We start from the raw sequence: 15890 nt of genomic DNA on the forward strand, positions 1-15890 counted from the left end.
ACGTGTGCACGTGGGACATCCCTGTGGGAAAGCCTGGTGGGAAAGCCTCGTGGGAAAGACTCGAGGGAAAACCATAGATCCTTTGATCCACGCGGCGGACTGCGTGACACTGCTGCTACCGCTCTGGAGGAAAGCGCAAGTGCATGCCCACATTCGAGACGAGTACTGACTCCCCTGGGGAGACTCCAGAAGTACCCCAAGATCCATGTCAGCACTGGAGAGGAATCCTCAGGTTCCGGCCCCGACTCCACACAAGGTCTTAGGCCCCGGCATCGACGGGAGAGGAATCCCGAGGGGCCCCCGAGGAACTCGCATGGGGACTGGCCTTTCCTGAGGCCACCAGAGCGGTTCCCTGAGGTCCCCGTCGTAAGTCGAGAGCACCTGCCGCAACTCGAGAAAATCCAGGAGGTTTTGCCCTCCAGGCGAGATGAGGCCCATTTCCGCTGAGGCTTCTCGAGGCCAATCACATCTAACCACTGGAACTTCCAAAGGGTCCTTCACACCATTGCTGCAACTCAAGAAGTTCCCCGACATACCCGTCTCCACTCGAGAGGAAGCAAGTGGGGTCCCTCACACATCCAGGGGAGCCCCGTTTCCGCCTCCTAGCTCGAGATGAGGGATCCTTTCCCTGTTTCGTAGGGAAAGAATTCCCGGCGTTCCAGTCGCATCTCAAGAGGAGGCGCTCTCCACAGGAAAGGCGAGAGGAACTCCAGGGTCGTGACACCATTCCAAGAGTCCCCCAGATGTGTCAGTCCATTCCAGAGGAACCTGTTTTCCCTGCACTGCCTTGACGTTCAAGCCGAGGATCGAGTCCCACCACGTGTGCACGTGGGACAGCCCTGTGGGAAAGCCTCGTGGGAAAGCCTCGTAGGAAAGACTCGAGGGAAACCCATAGTTCCTTTGATCCACGCGGCGGACTGCGTGACACTGATGCTACCGCTCTGGAGGAAAGCGCAAGTGCATGCCCGCATTCGAGATGAGGACTGACTCCCCTGGGGAGACTCCAGAAGTACCCCAAGATCCATGACAGCACTGGAGAGGAATCCTCAGGTTCCGGCCCCGAATCCACACAAGGTCTTAGGCCCCGGCATCGACGGGAGAGGAATCCCGAGAGGCCCCCGAGGAACTCGCATGGGGACTGGCCTTTCCTGAGGCCACCAGAGCGGGTCCCTGAGGTCCCCGTCGTAAGTCGAGAGCACCTGCCGCAACTCGAGAAAATCCAGGAGGTTTTGCCCTCCAGGCGAGATGAGGCCCATTTCCGCTGAGGCTTCTCGAGGCCAATCACATCTAACCACTGGAACTTCCAAAGGGTCCTTCACACCCTTGCTGCAACTCAAGAAGTTCCCCGACATACACGTCTCCACTCGAGAGGAAGCACGTGGTGTCCCGCACACATCCAGGGGAGCCCCGTTTCGCCTCCTAGCTCGAGATGAGGGATCCTTTCCCTGTTTCGTAGGGAAAGAATTCCCGGCGTTCCCGTCGCATCTCAAGAGGAGGCGCTCTCCACAGGAAAGGCGAGAGGAACTCCAGGGTCGTGCCACCATTCCAAGAGTCCCCCAGATGTGTCAGCCCATTCCAGAGGAACCTTTTTCCCTGCACTGCCTTGACGTTCAAGCCGAGGATCGACTCCCACCACGTGTGCACGTGGAACATCCCTGTGGGAAAGCCTCGTGGGAAAGCCTCGTGGGAAAGACTCGAGGGAAAACCATAGATCCTTTGATCCACGCGGCGGACTGCGTGACACTGCTGCTACCGCTCTGGAGGAAAGCGCAAGTGCATGCCCACATTCGAGACGAGTACTGACTCCCCTGGGGAGAATCCAGAAGTACCCCAAGATCCATGTCAGCACTGGAGAGGAATCCTCAGGTTCCGGCCCCGACTCCACACAAGGTCTTAGGCCCCGGCATCGACGGGAGAGGAATCCCGAGAGGCCCACGAGGAACTCGCATGGGGACTGGCCTTTCCTGAGGCCACCAGAGCGGTTCCCTGAGGTCCTCGTCGTAAGTCGAGAGCACCTGCCGCAACTCGAGAAAATCCAGGAGGTTTTGCCCTCCAGGCGAGATGAGGCCCATTTCCGCTGAGGCTTCTCGAGGCCAATCACATCTAACCACTGGAACTTCCAAAGGGTCCTTCACACCCTTGCTGCAACTCAAGAAGTTCCCCGACATACCCGTCTCCACTCGAGAGGAAGCACGTGGTGTCCCGCACACATCCAGGGGAGCCCCGTTTCGCCTCCTAGCTCGAGATGAGGGATCCTTTCCCTGTTTCGTAGGGAAAGAATTCCCGGCGTTCCCGTCGCATCTCAAGAGGAGGCGCTCTCCACAGGAAAGGCGAGAGGAACTCCAGGGTCGTGCCACCATTCCAAGAGTCCCCCAGATGTGTCAGCCCATTCCAGAGGAACCTTTTTCCCTGCACTGCCTTGATGTTCAAGCCGAGGATCGACTCCCACCACGTGTGCACGTGGGACATCCCTGTGGGAAAGCCTCGTGGGAAAGCCTCGTGGGAAAGACTCGAGGGAAAACCATAGATCCTTTGATCCACGCGGCGGACTGCGTGACACTGCTGCTACCGCTCTGGAGGAAAGCGCAAGTGCATGCCCACATTCGAGACGAGTACTGACTCCCCTGGGGAGACTCCAGAAGTACCCCAAGATCCATGTCAGCACTGGAGAGGAATCCTCAGGTTCCGGCCCCGACTCCACACAAGGTCTTAGGCCCCGGCATCGACGGGAGAGGAATCCCGAGAGGCCCCAGAGGAACTCGCATGGGGACTGGCCTTTCCTGAGGCCACCAGAGCGGGTCCCTGAGGTCCCCGTCGTAAGTCGAGAGCACCTGCCGCAACTCGAGAAAATCCAGGAGGTTTTGCCCTCCAGGCGAGATGAGGCCCATTTCCGCTGAGGCTTCTCGAGGCCAATCACATCTAACCACTGGAACTTCCAAAGGGTCCTTCACACCATTGCTGCAACTCAAGAAGTTCCCCGACATACCCGTCTCCACTCGAGAGGAAGCAAGTGGGGTCCCTCACACATCCAGGGGAGCCCCGTTTCCGCCTCCTAGCTCGAGATGAGGGATCCTTTCCCTGTTTCGTAGGGAAAGATTTCCCGGCGTTCCAGTCGCATCTCAAGAGGAGGCGCTCTCCACAGGAAAGGCGAGAGGAACTCCAGGGTCGTGCCACCATTCCAAGAGTCCCCCAGATGTGTCAGCCCATTCCAGAGGAACCTGTTTTCCCTGCACTGCCTTGACGTTCAAGCCGAGGATCGACTCCCACCACGTGTGCACGTGGGACAGCCCTGTGGGAAAGCCTCGTGGGAAAGCCTCGTGGGAAAGACTCGAGGGAAAACCATAGATCCTTTGATCCACGCGGCGGACTGCGTGACACTGCTGCTACCGCTCTGGAGGAAAGCGCAAGTGCATGCCCACATTCGAGACGAGGACTGACTCCCCTGGGGAGACTCCAGAAGTACCCCAAGATCCATGTCAGCACTGGAGAGGAATCCTCAGGTTCCGGCCCCGACTCCACACAAGGTCTTAGGCCCCGGCATCGATGGGAGAGGAATCCCGAGAGGCCCCCGAGGAACTCGCATAGGGACTGGCCTTTCCTGAGGCCACCAGAGCGGGTCCCTGAGGTCCCCGTCGTAAGTCGAGAGCACCTGCCGCAACTCGAGAAAATCCAGGAGGTTTTGCCCTCCAGGCGAGATGAGGCCCATTTCCGCTGAGGCTTCTCGAGGCCAATCACATCTAACCACTGGAACTTCCAAAGGGTCCTTCACACCATTGCTGCAACTCAAGAAGTTCCCCGACATACCAGTCTCCACTCGAGAGGAAGCAAGTGGGGTCCCTCACACATCCAGGGGAGCCCCGTTTCCGCCTCCTAGCTCGAGATGAGGGATCCTTCCCTGTTTCGTAAGGAAAGAATTCCCGGCGTTCCAGTCGCATCTCAAGAGGAGGCGCTCTCCATAGGAAAGGCGAGAGGAACTCCAGGGTGGTGACACCATTCCAAGAGTCACCCAGATGTGTCAGTCCATTCCAGAGGAACCTGTTTTCCCTGCACTGCCTTGACGTTCAAGCCGAGGATCGACTCCCACCACGTGTGCCCGTGGGACAGCCCTGTGGGAAAGCCTCGTGGGAAAGCCTCGTGGGAAAGACTCGAGGGAAAACCATAGATCCTTTGATCCACGCGGCGGACAGCGTGACACTGCTGCTACCGCTCTGGAGGAAAGCGCAAGTGCATGCCCGCATTCGAGACGAGGACTGACTCCCCTGGGGAGACTCCAGAAGTACCCCAAGATCCATTTCAGCACTGGAGAGGAATCCTCAGGTTCCGGCCCCGACTCCACACAAGGTCTTAGGCCCCGGCATCGACGGGAGAAGAATCCCGAGACGCCCCCGAGGAACTCGCATGGGGACTGGCCTTTCCTGAGGCCACCAGAGCGGGTCCCTGAGGTCCCCGTCGTAAGTCGAGAGCACCTGCCGCAACTAGAGAAAATCCAGGAGGTTTTGCCCTCCAGGCGAGATGAGGCCCATTTCCGCTGAGGCTTCTCAAGGCCAATCACATCTAACCACTGAAACTTCCAAAGGGTCTTTCACACCATTGCTACAACTCAAGAAGTTCCCCGACATACCCGTCTCTACTCGAGAGGAAGCACGTGGGGTCCCGCACACATCCAGGGGAGCCCCGTTTCCGCCTCCTAGCTCGAGATGAGGGATCCTTTCCCTGTTTCGTAGGGAAAGAATTCCCGGCGTTCCCGTCGCATCTCAAGAGGAGGCGCTCTCCACGGGAAAGGCGAGAGGAACTCCAGGGTCGTGACACCATTCCAAGAGTCCCCCAGATGTGTCAGTCCATTCCAGAGGAACCTGTTTTCCCTGCACTGCCTTGACGTTCAAGCCGAGGATCGACTCCCACCACGTGTGCACGTGGGACAGCCCTGTGGGAAAGCCTCGTGGGAAAGCCTCGTGGGAAAGACTCGAGGGAAAACCATAGATCCTTTGATCCACGCGGCGGACTGCGTGACACTGCTGCTACCGCTCTGGAGGAAAGCGCAAGTGCATGCCCGCATTCGAGACGAGGACTGACTCCCCTGGGGAGACTCCAGAAGTACCCCAAGATCCATGTCAGCACTGGAGAGGACTCCTCAGGTTCCGGCCCCGACTCCACACAAGGTCTTAGGCCCCGGCATCGACGGGAGAGGAATCCCGAGAGGCCCCCGAGGAACTCGCATGGGGACTGGCCTTTCCTGAGGCCACCAGAGCGGGTCCCTGAGGTCCCCGTCGTAAGTCGAGAGCACCTGCCGCAACTCGAGAAAATCCAGGAGGTTTTGCCCTCCAGGCGAGATGAGGCCCATTTCCGCTGAGGCTTCTCGAGGCCAATCACATCTAACCACTGGAACTTCCAAAGGGTCCTTCACACCCTTGCTGCAACTCAAGAAGTTCCCCGACATACCCGTCTCCACTCGAGAGGAAGCACGTGGTGTCCCGCACACATCCAGGGGAGCCCCGTTTCACCTCCTAGCTCGAGATGAGGGATCCTTTCCCTGTTTCGTAGGGAAAGAATTCCCGGCGTTCCCGTCGCATCTCAAGAGGAGGCGCTCTCCACAGGAAAGGCGAGAGGAACTCCAGGGTCGTGCCACCATTCCAAGAGTCCCCCAGATGTGTCAGCCCATTCCAGAGGAACCTGTTTTCCCTGCACAGCCTTGACGTTCAAGCCGAGGATCGACTCCCACCACGTGTGCACGTGGGACAGCCCTGTGGGAAAGCCTCGTGGGAAAGCCTCGTGGGAAAGACTCGAGGGAAAACCATAGATCCTTTGATCCACGCGGCGGACTGCGTGACACTGCTGCTACCGCTCTGGAGGAGAGCGCAAGTGCATGCCCGCATTCGAAACGAGGACTGACTCCCCTGGGGAGACTACAGAAGTACCCCAAGATCCATGTCAGCACTGGAGAGGAATCCTCAGGTTCCGGCCCCGACTCCACACAAGGTCTTAGGCCCCGGCATCGACGGGAGAGGAATCCCGAGACGCCCCCGAGGAACTCGCATGGGGACTGGCCTTTCCTGAGGCCACCAGAGCGGGTCCCTGAGGTCCCCATCGTAAGTCGAGAGCACCTGCCGCAACTAGAGAAAATCCAGGAGGTTTTGCCCTCCAGGAGTGATGAGGCCCATTTCCCCTGAGGCTTCTCGAGGCCAATCACATCTAACCACTGGAACTTCCAAAGGGTCCTTCACACCCTTGCTGCAACTCAAGAAGTTCCCCGACATACCCGTCTCCACTCGAGAGGAAGCACGTGGGGTCCCGCACACATCCAGGGGAGCCCCGTTTCCGCCTCCTAGCTCGAGATGAGGGATCCTTTCCCTGTTTCGTAGGGAAAGAATTCCCGGCGTTCCCGTCGCATCTCAAGAGGAGGCGCTCTCCACAGGAAAGGCGAGAGGAACTCCAGGGTCGTGACACCATTCCAAGAGTCCCCCAGATGTGTCAGTCCATTCCAGAGGAACCTGTTTTCCCTGCACTGCCTTGACGTTCAAGCCGAGGATCGACTCCCACCACGTGTGCACGTGGGACAGCCCTGTGGGAAAGCCTCGTGGGAAAGCCTCGTGGGAAAGACTCGAGGGAAAACCATAGATCCTTTGATCCACACGGCGGACTGCGTGACACTGCTGCTACCGCTCTGGAGGAAAGCGCAAGTGCATGCCCGCATTCGAGACGAGGACTGACTCCCCTGGGGAGCCTCCAGAAGTATCCCAAGATCCATGTCAGCACTGGAGAGGAATCCTCATGTTCCGGCCCCGACTCCACACAAGGTCTTAGGCCCCGGCATCGACGGGAGAGGAATCCCGAGAGGCCCCCGAGGAACTCGCATGGGGACTGGCCTTTCCTGAGGCCACCAGAGCGGGTCCCTGAGGTCCCCGTCGTAAGTCGAGAGCACCTGCCGCAACTCGAGAAAATCCAGGAGGTTTTGCCCTCCAGGCGAGATGAGGCCCATTTCCGCTGAGGCTTCTCGAGGCCAATCACATCTAACCACTGGAACTTCCAAAGGGTCCTTCACACCCTTGCTGCAACTCAAGAAGTTCCCCGACATACCCGTCTCCACTCGAGAGGAAGCACGTGGTGTCCCGCACACATCCAGGGGAGCCCCGTTTCCGCCACCTAGCTCGAGATGAGGGATCCTTTCCCTGTTTCGTAGGGAAAGAATTCCCGGCGTTCCCGTCGCATCTCAAGAGGAGGCGCTCTCCACAGGAAAGGCGAGAGGAACTCCAGGGTCGAGACACCATTCCAAGAGTCCCCCAGATGTGTCAGTCCATTCCAGAGGAACCTGTTTTCCCTGCACTGCCTTGACGTTCAAGCCAAGGATCGACTCCCACCACGTGTGCCCGTGGGACAGCCCTGTGGGAAAGCCTCGTGGGAAAGCCTCGTGGGAAAGACTCGAGGGAAAACCATAGATCCTTTGATCCACGCGGCGGACTGCGTGACACTGCTGCTACCGCTCTGGAGGAAAGCGCAAGTGCATGCCCGCATTCGAGACGAGGACTGACTCCCCTGGGGAGACTCCAGAAGTACCCCAAGATCCATTTCAGCACTGGAGAGGAATCCTCAGGTTCCGGCCCCGACTCCACACAAGGTCTTAGGCCCCGGCATCGACGGGAGAGGAATCCCGAGACGCCCCCGAGGAACTCGCATGGCGACTGGCCTTTCCTGAGGCCACCAGAGCGGGTCCCTGAGGTCCCCGTCGTAAGTCGAGAGCACCTGCCGCAACTCGAGAAAATCCAGGAGGTTTTGCCCTCCAGGCGAGATGAGGCCCATTTCCGCTGAGGCTTCTCAAGGCCAATCACATCTAACCACTGAAACTTCCAAAGGGTCTTTCACACCATTGCTACAACTCAAGAAGTTCCCCGACATACCCGTCTCTACTCGAGAGGAAGCACGTGGGGTCCCGCACACATCCAGGGGAGCCCCGTTTCCGCCTCCTAGCTCGAGATGAGGGATCCTTTCCCTGTTTCGTAGGGAAAGAATTCCCGGCGTTCCCGTCGCATCTCAAGAGGAGGCGCTCTCCACAGGAAAGGCGAGAGGAACTCCAGGGTCGTGACACCATTCCAAGAGTCCCCCAGATGTGTCAGTCCATTCCAGAGGAACCTGTTTTCCCTGCACTGCCTTGACGTTCAAGCCGAGGATCGACTCCCACCACGTGTGCACGTGGGACAGCCCTGTGGGAAAGCCTCGTGGGAAAGCCTCGTGGGAAAGACTCGAGGGAAAACCATAGATCCTTTGATCCACGCGGCGGACTGCGTGACACTGCTGCTACCGCTCTGGAGGAAAGCGCAAGTGCATGCCCGCATTCGAGACGAGGACTGACTCCCCTGGGGAGACTCCAGAAGTACCCCAAGATCCATGTCAGCACTGGAGAGGAATCCTCATGTTCCGGCCCCGACTCCACACAAGGTCTTAGGCCCCGGCATCGACGGGAGAGGAATCCCGAGAGGCCCCCGAGGAACTCGCATGGGGACTGGCCTTTCCTGAGGCCACCAGAGCGGGTCCCTGAGGTCCCCGTCGTAAGTCGAGAGCACCTGCCGCAACTCGAGAAAATCCAGGAGGTTTTGCCCTCCAGGGGAGATGAGGCCCATTTCCGCTGAGGCTTCTCGAGGCCAATCACATCTAACCACTGGAACTTCCAAAGGGTCCTTCACACCCTTGCTGCAACTCAAGAAGTTCCCCGACATACCCGTCTCCACTCGAGAGGAAGCACGTGGTGTCCCGCACACATCCAGGGGAGCCCCGTTTCACCTCCTAGCTCGAGATGAGGGATCCTTTCCCTGTTTCGTAGGGAAAGAATTCCCGGCGTTCCCGTCGCATCTCAAGAGGAGGCGCTCTCCACAGGAAAGGCGAGAGGAACTCCAGGGTCGTGCCACCATTCCAAGAGTCCCCCAGATGTGTCAGCCCATTCCAGAGGAACCTGTTTTCCCTGCACAGCCATGACGTTCAAGCCGAGGATCGACTCCCACCACGTGTGCACGTGGGACAGCCCTGTGGGAAAGCCTCGTGGGAAAGCCTCGTGGGAAAGACTCGAGGGAAAACCATAGATCCTTTGATCCACGCGGCAGACTGCGTGACACTGCTGCTACCGCTCTGGAGGAGAGCGCAAGTGCATGCCCGCATTCGAGACGAGGACTGACTCCCCTGGGGAGACTCCAGAAGTACCCCAAGATCCATGTCAGCACTGGAGAGGAATCCTCAGGTTCCGGCCCCGACTCCACACAAGGTCTTAGGCCCCGGCATCGACGGGAGAGGAATCCCGAGACGCCCCCGAGGAACTCGCATGGGGACTGGCCTTTCCTGAGGCCACCAGAGCGGGTCCCTGAGGTCCCCGTCGTAAGTCGAGAGCACCTGCCGCAACTAGAGAAAATCCAGGAGGTTTTGCCCTCCAGGAGTGATGAGGCCCATTTCCGCTGAGGCTTCTCGAGGCCAATCACATCTAACCACTGGAACTTCCAAAGGGTCCTTCACACCCTTGCTGCAACTCAAGAAGTTCCCCGACATACCCGTCTCCACTCGAGAGGAAGCACGTGGTGTCCCGCACACATCCAGGGGAGCCCCGTTTCCGCCTCCTAGCTCGAGATGAGGGATCCTTTCCCTGTTTCGTAGGGAAAGAATTCCCGGCGTTCCCGTCGCATCTCAAGAGGAGGCGCTCTCCACAGGAAAGGCGAGAGGAACTCCAGGGTCGTTTCACCATTCCGAGAGTCCCCCAGATGTATCAGCCCATTCCAGAGGAACCTGTTTTCCCTGCACCGCCTTGACGTTCAAGCCGAGGATCGACTCCCACCACGTGTGCACGTGGGACAGCCCTGTGGGAAAGCCTCGGGGGAAAGCCTCGTGGGAAAGACTCGAGGGAAAACCATAGATCCTTTGATCCACGCGGCGGACTGCGTGACACTGCTGCTACCGCTCTGGAGGAAAGCGCATGTGCATGCCCGCATTCGAGACGAGGACTGACTTCCTTGGGGAGACTCCAGAAGTACCCCAAGATCCCTGTCAGCACTGGAGAGGAATCCTCAGGTTCCGGCCCCGACTCCACACAAGGTCTTAGGCCCCGGCATCGACGGGAGAGGAATCCCGACAGGCCCCCGAGGAACTCGCATGGGGACTGGCCTTTCCTGAGGCCACCAGAGCGGGTCCCTGAGGTCTCCGTCATAAGTCGAGAGCACCTGCCGCAACTCGAGAAAATCCAGGAGGTTTTGCCCTCCAGGCGAGATGAGGCCCATTTCCGCTGAGGCTTCTCGAGGCCAATCACATCTAACCACTGGAACTTCCAAAGGGTCCTTCACACCATTGCTGCAACTCAAGAAGTTCCCCGACATACCCGTCTCCACTCGAGAGGAAGCACGTGGGTTCCCGCACACATCCAGGGGAGCCCCGTTTACGCCTCCTAGCTCGAGATGAGGGATCCATTCCCTGTTTCGTAGGGAAAGAATTCCCGGCGTTCCCGTCGCATCTCAAGAGGAGGCGTTCTCTACAGGTAAGGCGAGAGGAACTCCAGGGTCGAGACACCATTCCAAGAGTCCCCCAGATGTGTCAGTCCATTCCAGAGGAACCTGTTTTCCCTGCACTGCCTTGACGTTCAAGCCGAGGATCGACTCCCAACACGTGTGCACGTGGGACAGCCCTGTGGGAAAGCCCCGTGGGAAAGCCTCCTGGGAAAGACTCGAGGGAAAACCATAGATCCTTTGATCCACGCGGCTGACTGCGTGACACTGCTGCTACCGCTCTGGAGGAAAGCGCAAGTGCATGCCCGCATTCGAGACGAGGACTGACTCCCCTGGGGAGACTCCAGAAGTACCACAAGATCCATGTCAGCACTGGAGAGGAATCCTCAGGTTCCGGCCCCGACTCCACACAAGGTCTTAGGCCCCGGCATCGACGGGAGAGGAATCCCGAGAGGCCCCCGAGGAACTCGCATGGGGACTGGCCTTTCCTGAGGCCACCAGAGCGGGTCCCTGAGGTGTCCGTCGTAAGTCGAGAGCACCTGCCGCAACTCGAGAAAATCCAGAAGGCTTTGCCCTCCAGGCGAGATGAGGCCCATTTCCGCTGAGGCTTCTCGAGGCCAATCACATCTAACCACTGGAACTTCCAAAGGGTCCTTCACACCCTTGCTGCAACGCAAGAAGTTCCCCGACATACCCGTCTCCACTCGAGAGGAAGCACGTGGGTTCCCGCACACAATCAGGGGAGCCCCGTTTACGCCTCCTAGCTCGAGATGAGGGATCCTTTCCCTGTTTCCTAGGGAAAGAATTCCCGGCGTTCCCGTCGCATCTCAAGAGGAGGCGCTCTCCACAGGAAAGGCGAGAGGAACTCCAGGGTCGTTTCACCATTCCAAGAGTCCCCCAGATGTGTCAGCCCATTCCAGAGGAACCTGTTTTCCCTGCACTGCCTTGACGTTCAAGCCGAGGATCGACTCCCACCACGTGTGCACGTGGGACAGCCCTGTGGGAAAGCCTCGGGGGAAAGCCTCGTGGGAAAGACTCGAGGGAAAACCATAGATTCTTTGATCCACGCGGCGGACTGCGTGACACTGCTGCTACCGCTCTGGAGGAAAGCGCAATGCATGCCCGCATTCGAGACGAGGACTGACTCCCCTGGGGAGACTACAGAAGTACCCCAAGATCCATGTCAGCACTGGAGAGGAATCCTCAGGTTCCGGCCCCGACTCCACACAAGGGCTTAGGCCCCGGCATCGACGGGAGAGGAATCCCTATCCGCCCCTGAGGAACTCGCATGGGGACTGGCCTTTCCTGAGGCCACCAGAGCGGGTCCCTGAGGTCCCCGTCGTAAGTCGAGAGCACCTGCCGCAACTCGAGAAAATCCAGGAGGTTTTGCCCTTCAGGCGAGATGAGGCCCATTTCCGCTGAGGCTTCTCGAGGCCAATCACATCTAACCACTGGAACTTCCAAAGGGTCCTTCACACCCTTGCTGCAACTCAAGAAGTTCCCCGACATACCCGTCTCCACTCGAGAGGAAGCACGTGGTGTCCCGCACACATCCAGGGGAGCCCCGTTTCCGCCTCCTAGCTCGAGATGAGGGATCCTTTCCCTGTTTCGTAGGGAAAGAATTCCCGGCGTTCCCGTCGCATCTCAAGAGGAGGCGCTCTCCACAGGAAAGGCGAGAGGAACTCCAGGGACGTGACACCATTCCAAGAGTACCCCAGATGTGTCAGTCCATTCCAGAGGAACCTGTTTTCCCTGCACTGCCTTGACGTTCAAGCCGAGGATCGACTCCCACCACGTGTGCACGTGGGACAGCCCTGTGGGAAAGCCTCGTGGGAAAGCCTCGTGGGAAAGACTCGAGGGAAAACCATAGATCCTTTGATCCACGCGGCGGACTGCGCGACACGGCTGCTACCGCTCTGGAGGAAAGCGCAAGTGCATGCCCGAATTCGAGACGAGGACTGACTTCCTGGGGGAGACTCCAGAAGTACCCCAAGATCCATGTCAGCACTGGAGTGGAATCCTCAGGTTCCGGCCCCGACTCCACACAAGGTCTTAGGCCCCGGCATCGACGGGAGAGGAATCCCGAGAGGCCCCCGAGGAACTCGCATGGGGACTGGCCTTTCCTGAGGCCACCAGAGCGGGTCCCTGAGGTCCCCGTCGTAAGTCGAGAGCACCTGCCGCAACTCGAGAAAATCCAGGAGGTTTTACCCTCCAGGCGAGATGAGGCCCATTTCCGCTGAGGCTTCTCGAGGCTAATCACGTCTAACCACTGGAACTTCCAAAGGGTCCTTCACACCCTTGCTGCAACTCAAGAAGTTCCCCGACATACCCGTCTCCACTCGAGAGGAAGCACGTGGGTCCCGCAAACATCCAGGGGAGCCCCGTTTCCGCCTCCTAGCTCGAGATGAGGGATCCTTTCCCTGTTTCGTAGGGAAAGAATTCTCGGCGTTCCCGTCGCATCTCAACAGGAGGCGCTCTCCACAAGAAAGGCAAGAGGAACTCCAGGGTCGTGACACCATTCCAAGAGTCCCCCAGATGTGTCAGTCCATTCCAGAGGAACCTGTTTTCCCTGCACTGCCTTGACGTTCATGCCGAGGATCGACTCCCACCACGTGTGAACGTGGGACAGCCCTGTGGGAAAGCCTCGTGGGAAAGCCTCGTGGGAAAGACTCGAGGGAAAACCATAGATCCTTTGATCCACGCGGCGGACTGCGTGACACTGCTGCTACCGCTCTGGAGGAAAGCGCAAGTGCATGCCCGCATTCGAGACGAGGACTGACTCCCCTGGGGAGACTCCAGAAGTACCCCAAGGTCCATGTCAGCACTGGAGAGGAATCCTCAGGTTCCTGCCCCGACTCCACACAAGGTCTTAGGCCACGGCATCGACGGGAGAGGAATCCCGAGAGGCCCCCGAGGAACTCGCATGGGGACTGGCCTTTCCTGAGGCCACCAGAGCGTGTCCCTGAGGTCCCCATCGTAAGTCGAGAGCACCTGCTGCAACTCGAGAAAATCCAGGAGGTTTTGCCCTCCAGGCGAGATGAGGCACATTTCCGCTGAGGCTTCTCGAGGCCAATCACATCTAACCACTGGAACTTCCAAAGGGTCCTTCACACCATTGCTGCAACTCAAGAAGTTCCCCGACATACCCGTCTCCACTCGAGAGGAAGCACGTGGTGTCCCGCACACATCCAGGGGAGCCCCGTTTACGCCTCCTAGCTCGAGATGAGGGATCCTTTCCCTGTTTCGTAGGGAAAGAATTCCCGGCGTTCCCGTCGCATCTCAAGAGGAGGGGTTCTCTACAGGTAAGGCGAGAGGAACTCCAGGGTCGAGACACCATTCCAAGAGTCCCCCAGATGTGTCAGTCCATTCCAGAGGAAACTGTTTTCCCTGCACTGCCTTGACGTTCAAGCCGAGGATCGACTCCCACCACGTGTGCACATCGGACAGCCCTGTGGGAAAGCCCTGTGGGAAAGCCTCGTGGGAAAGACTCGAGGGAAAACCATAGATCCTTTGATCCACGCAGTGGACTGCGTGACACTGCTGCTACCGCTCTGGAAGAAAGCGCAAGTGCATGCCCGCATTCGAGACGAGGACTGACTCCCCTGGGGAGACTCCAGAAGTACCCCAAGATCCATGTCAGCACTGGAGAGGAATCCTCAGGTTCCGGCCCCGACTCCACACAAGGTCTTAGGCCCCGGCATCGACGGGAGAGGAATCCCGAGAGGCCCCCGAGGAACTCGCATGGGGACTGGCCTTTCCTGAGGCCACCAGAACGGGTCCCTGAGGTCTCCGTCGTAAGTCGAGAGCACCTGCCGCAACTCGAGAAAATCCAGGAGGTTTTGCCCTCCAGGCGAGATGAGGCCCATTTCCGCTGAGGCTTCTCGAGGCCAATCACATCTAACCACTGGAACTTCCAAAGGGTCCTTCACACCCTTGCTGCAACTCAAGAAGTTCCCCGACATACCCGTCTCCACTCGAGAGGAAGCACGTGGTGTCCCGCACACATCCAGGGGAGCCCCGTTTCCGCCTCCTAGCTCGAGATGAGGGATCCTTTCCCTGTTTCGTAGGGAAAGAATTCCCGGCGTTCCCGTCGCATCTCAAGAGGAGGCGCTCTCCACAGGAAAGGCGAGAGGAACTCCAGGGTCGTTTCACCATTCCAAGAGTCCCCCAGATGTGTCAGCCCATTCCAGAGGAACCTGTTTTCCCTGCACTGCCTTGACGTTCAAGCCGAGGATCGACTCCCACCACGTGTGCACGTGGGACAGCCCTGTGGGAAAGCCTCGGGGGAAAGCCTCGTGGGAAAGACTCGAGGGAAAACCATAGATCCTTTGATCCACGCGGCGGACTGCGTGACACTGCTGCTACCGCTCTGGAGGAAAGCGCAATGCATGCCCGCATTCGAGACGAGGACTGACTCCCCTGGGGAGACTCCAGAAGTACCCCAAGATCCATGTCAGCACTGGAGAGGAATCCTCAGGATCCGGCCCCGACTCCACACAAGGGCTTAGGCCCCGGCATCGACGGGAGAGGAATCCCTATCCGCCCCCGAGGAACTCGCATGGGGACTGGCCTTTCCTGAGGCCACCAGAGCGGGTCCCTGAGGTCCCCATCGTAAGTCGAGAGCACCTGCTGCAACTCGAGAAAATCCAGGAGGTTTTGCCCTCCAGGCGAGATGAGGCACATTTCCGCTGAGGCTTCTCGAGGCCAATCACATCTAACCACTGGAACTTCCAAAGGGTCCTTCACACCATTGCTGCAACTCAAGAAGTTCCCCGACATACCCGTCTCCACTCGAGAGGAAGCACGTGGGGTCCCGCACACATCCAGGGGAGCCCCGTTTACGCCTCCTAGCTCGAGATGAGGGATCCTTTCCCTGTTTCGTAGGGAAAGAATTCCCGCCGTTCCCGTCGCATCTCAAGAGGAGGGGTTCTCTACAGGTAAGGCGAGAGGAACTCCAGGGTCGAGACACCATTCCAAGAGTCCCCCAGATGTGTCAGTCCATTCCAGAGGAAACTGTTTTCCCTGCACTGCCTTGACGTTCAAGCCGAGGATCGACTCCCACCACGTGTGCACGTCGGACAGCCCTGTGGGAAAGCCCTGTGGGAAAGCCTCGTGGGAAAGACTCGAGGGAAAACCATAGATCCTTTGATCCACGCAGTGGACTGCGTGACACTGCTGCTACCGCTCTGGAAGAAAGCGCAAGTGCATGCCCGCATTCGAGACGAGGACTGACTCCCCTGGGGAGACTCCAGAAGTACCCCAAGATCCATGTCAGCACTGGAGAGGAATCCTCAGGTTCCGGCCCCGACTCCACACAAGGTCTTAGGCCCCGGCATCGACGGGAGAGGAATCCCGAGAGGCCCCCGAGGAACTCGCATGGGGACTGGCCTTTCCTGAGGCCACCAGAACGGGTCCCTGAGG

The sequence above is a fragment of the Ovis canadensis genome, chromosome 25, assembly GCF_042477335.2.
Source record: "Ovis canadensis isolate MfBH-ARS-UI-01 breed Bighorn chromosome 25, ARS-UI_OviCan_v2, whole genome shotgun sequence".
In the NCBI taxonomy this organism is placed as follows: domain Eukaryota; kingdom Metazoa; phylum Chordata; class Mammalia; order Artiodactyla; family Bovidae; genus Ovis; species Ovis canadensis.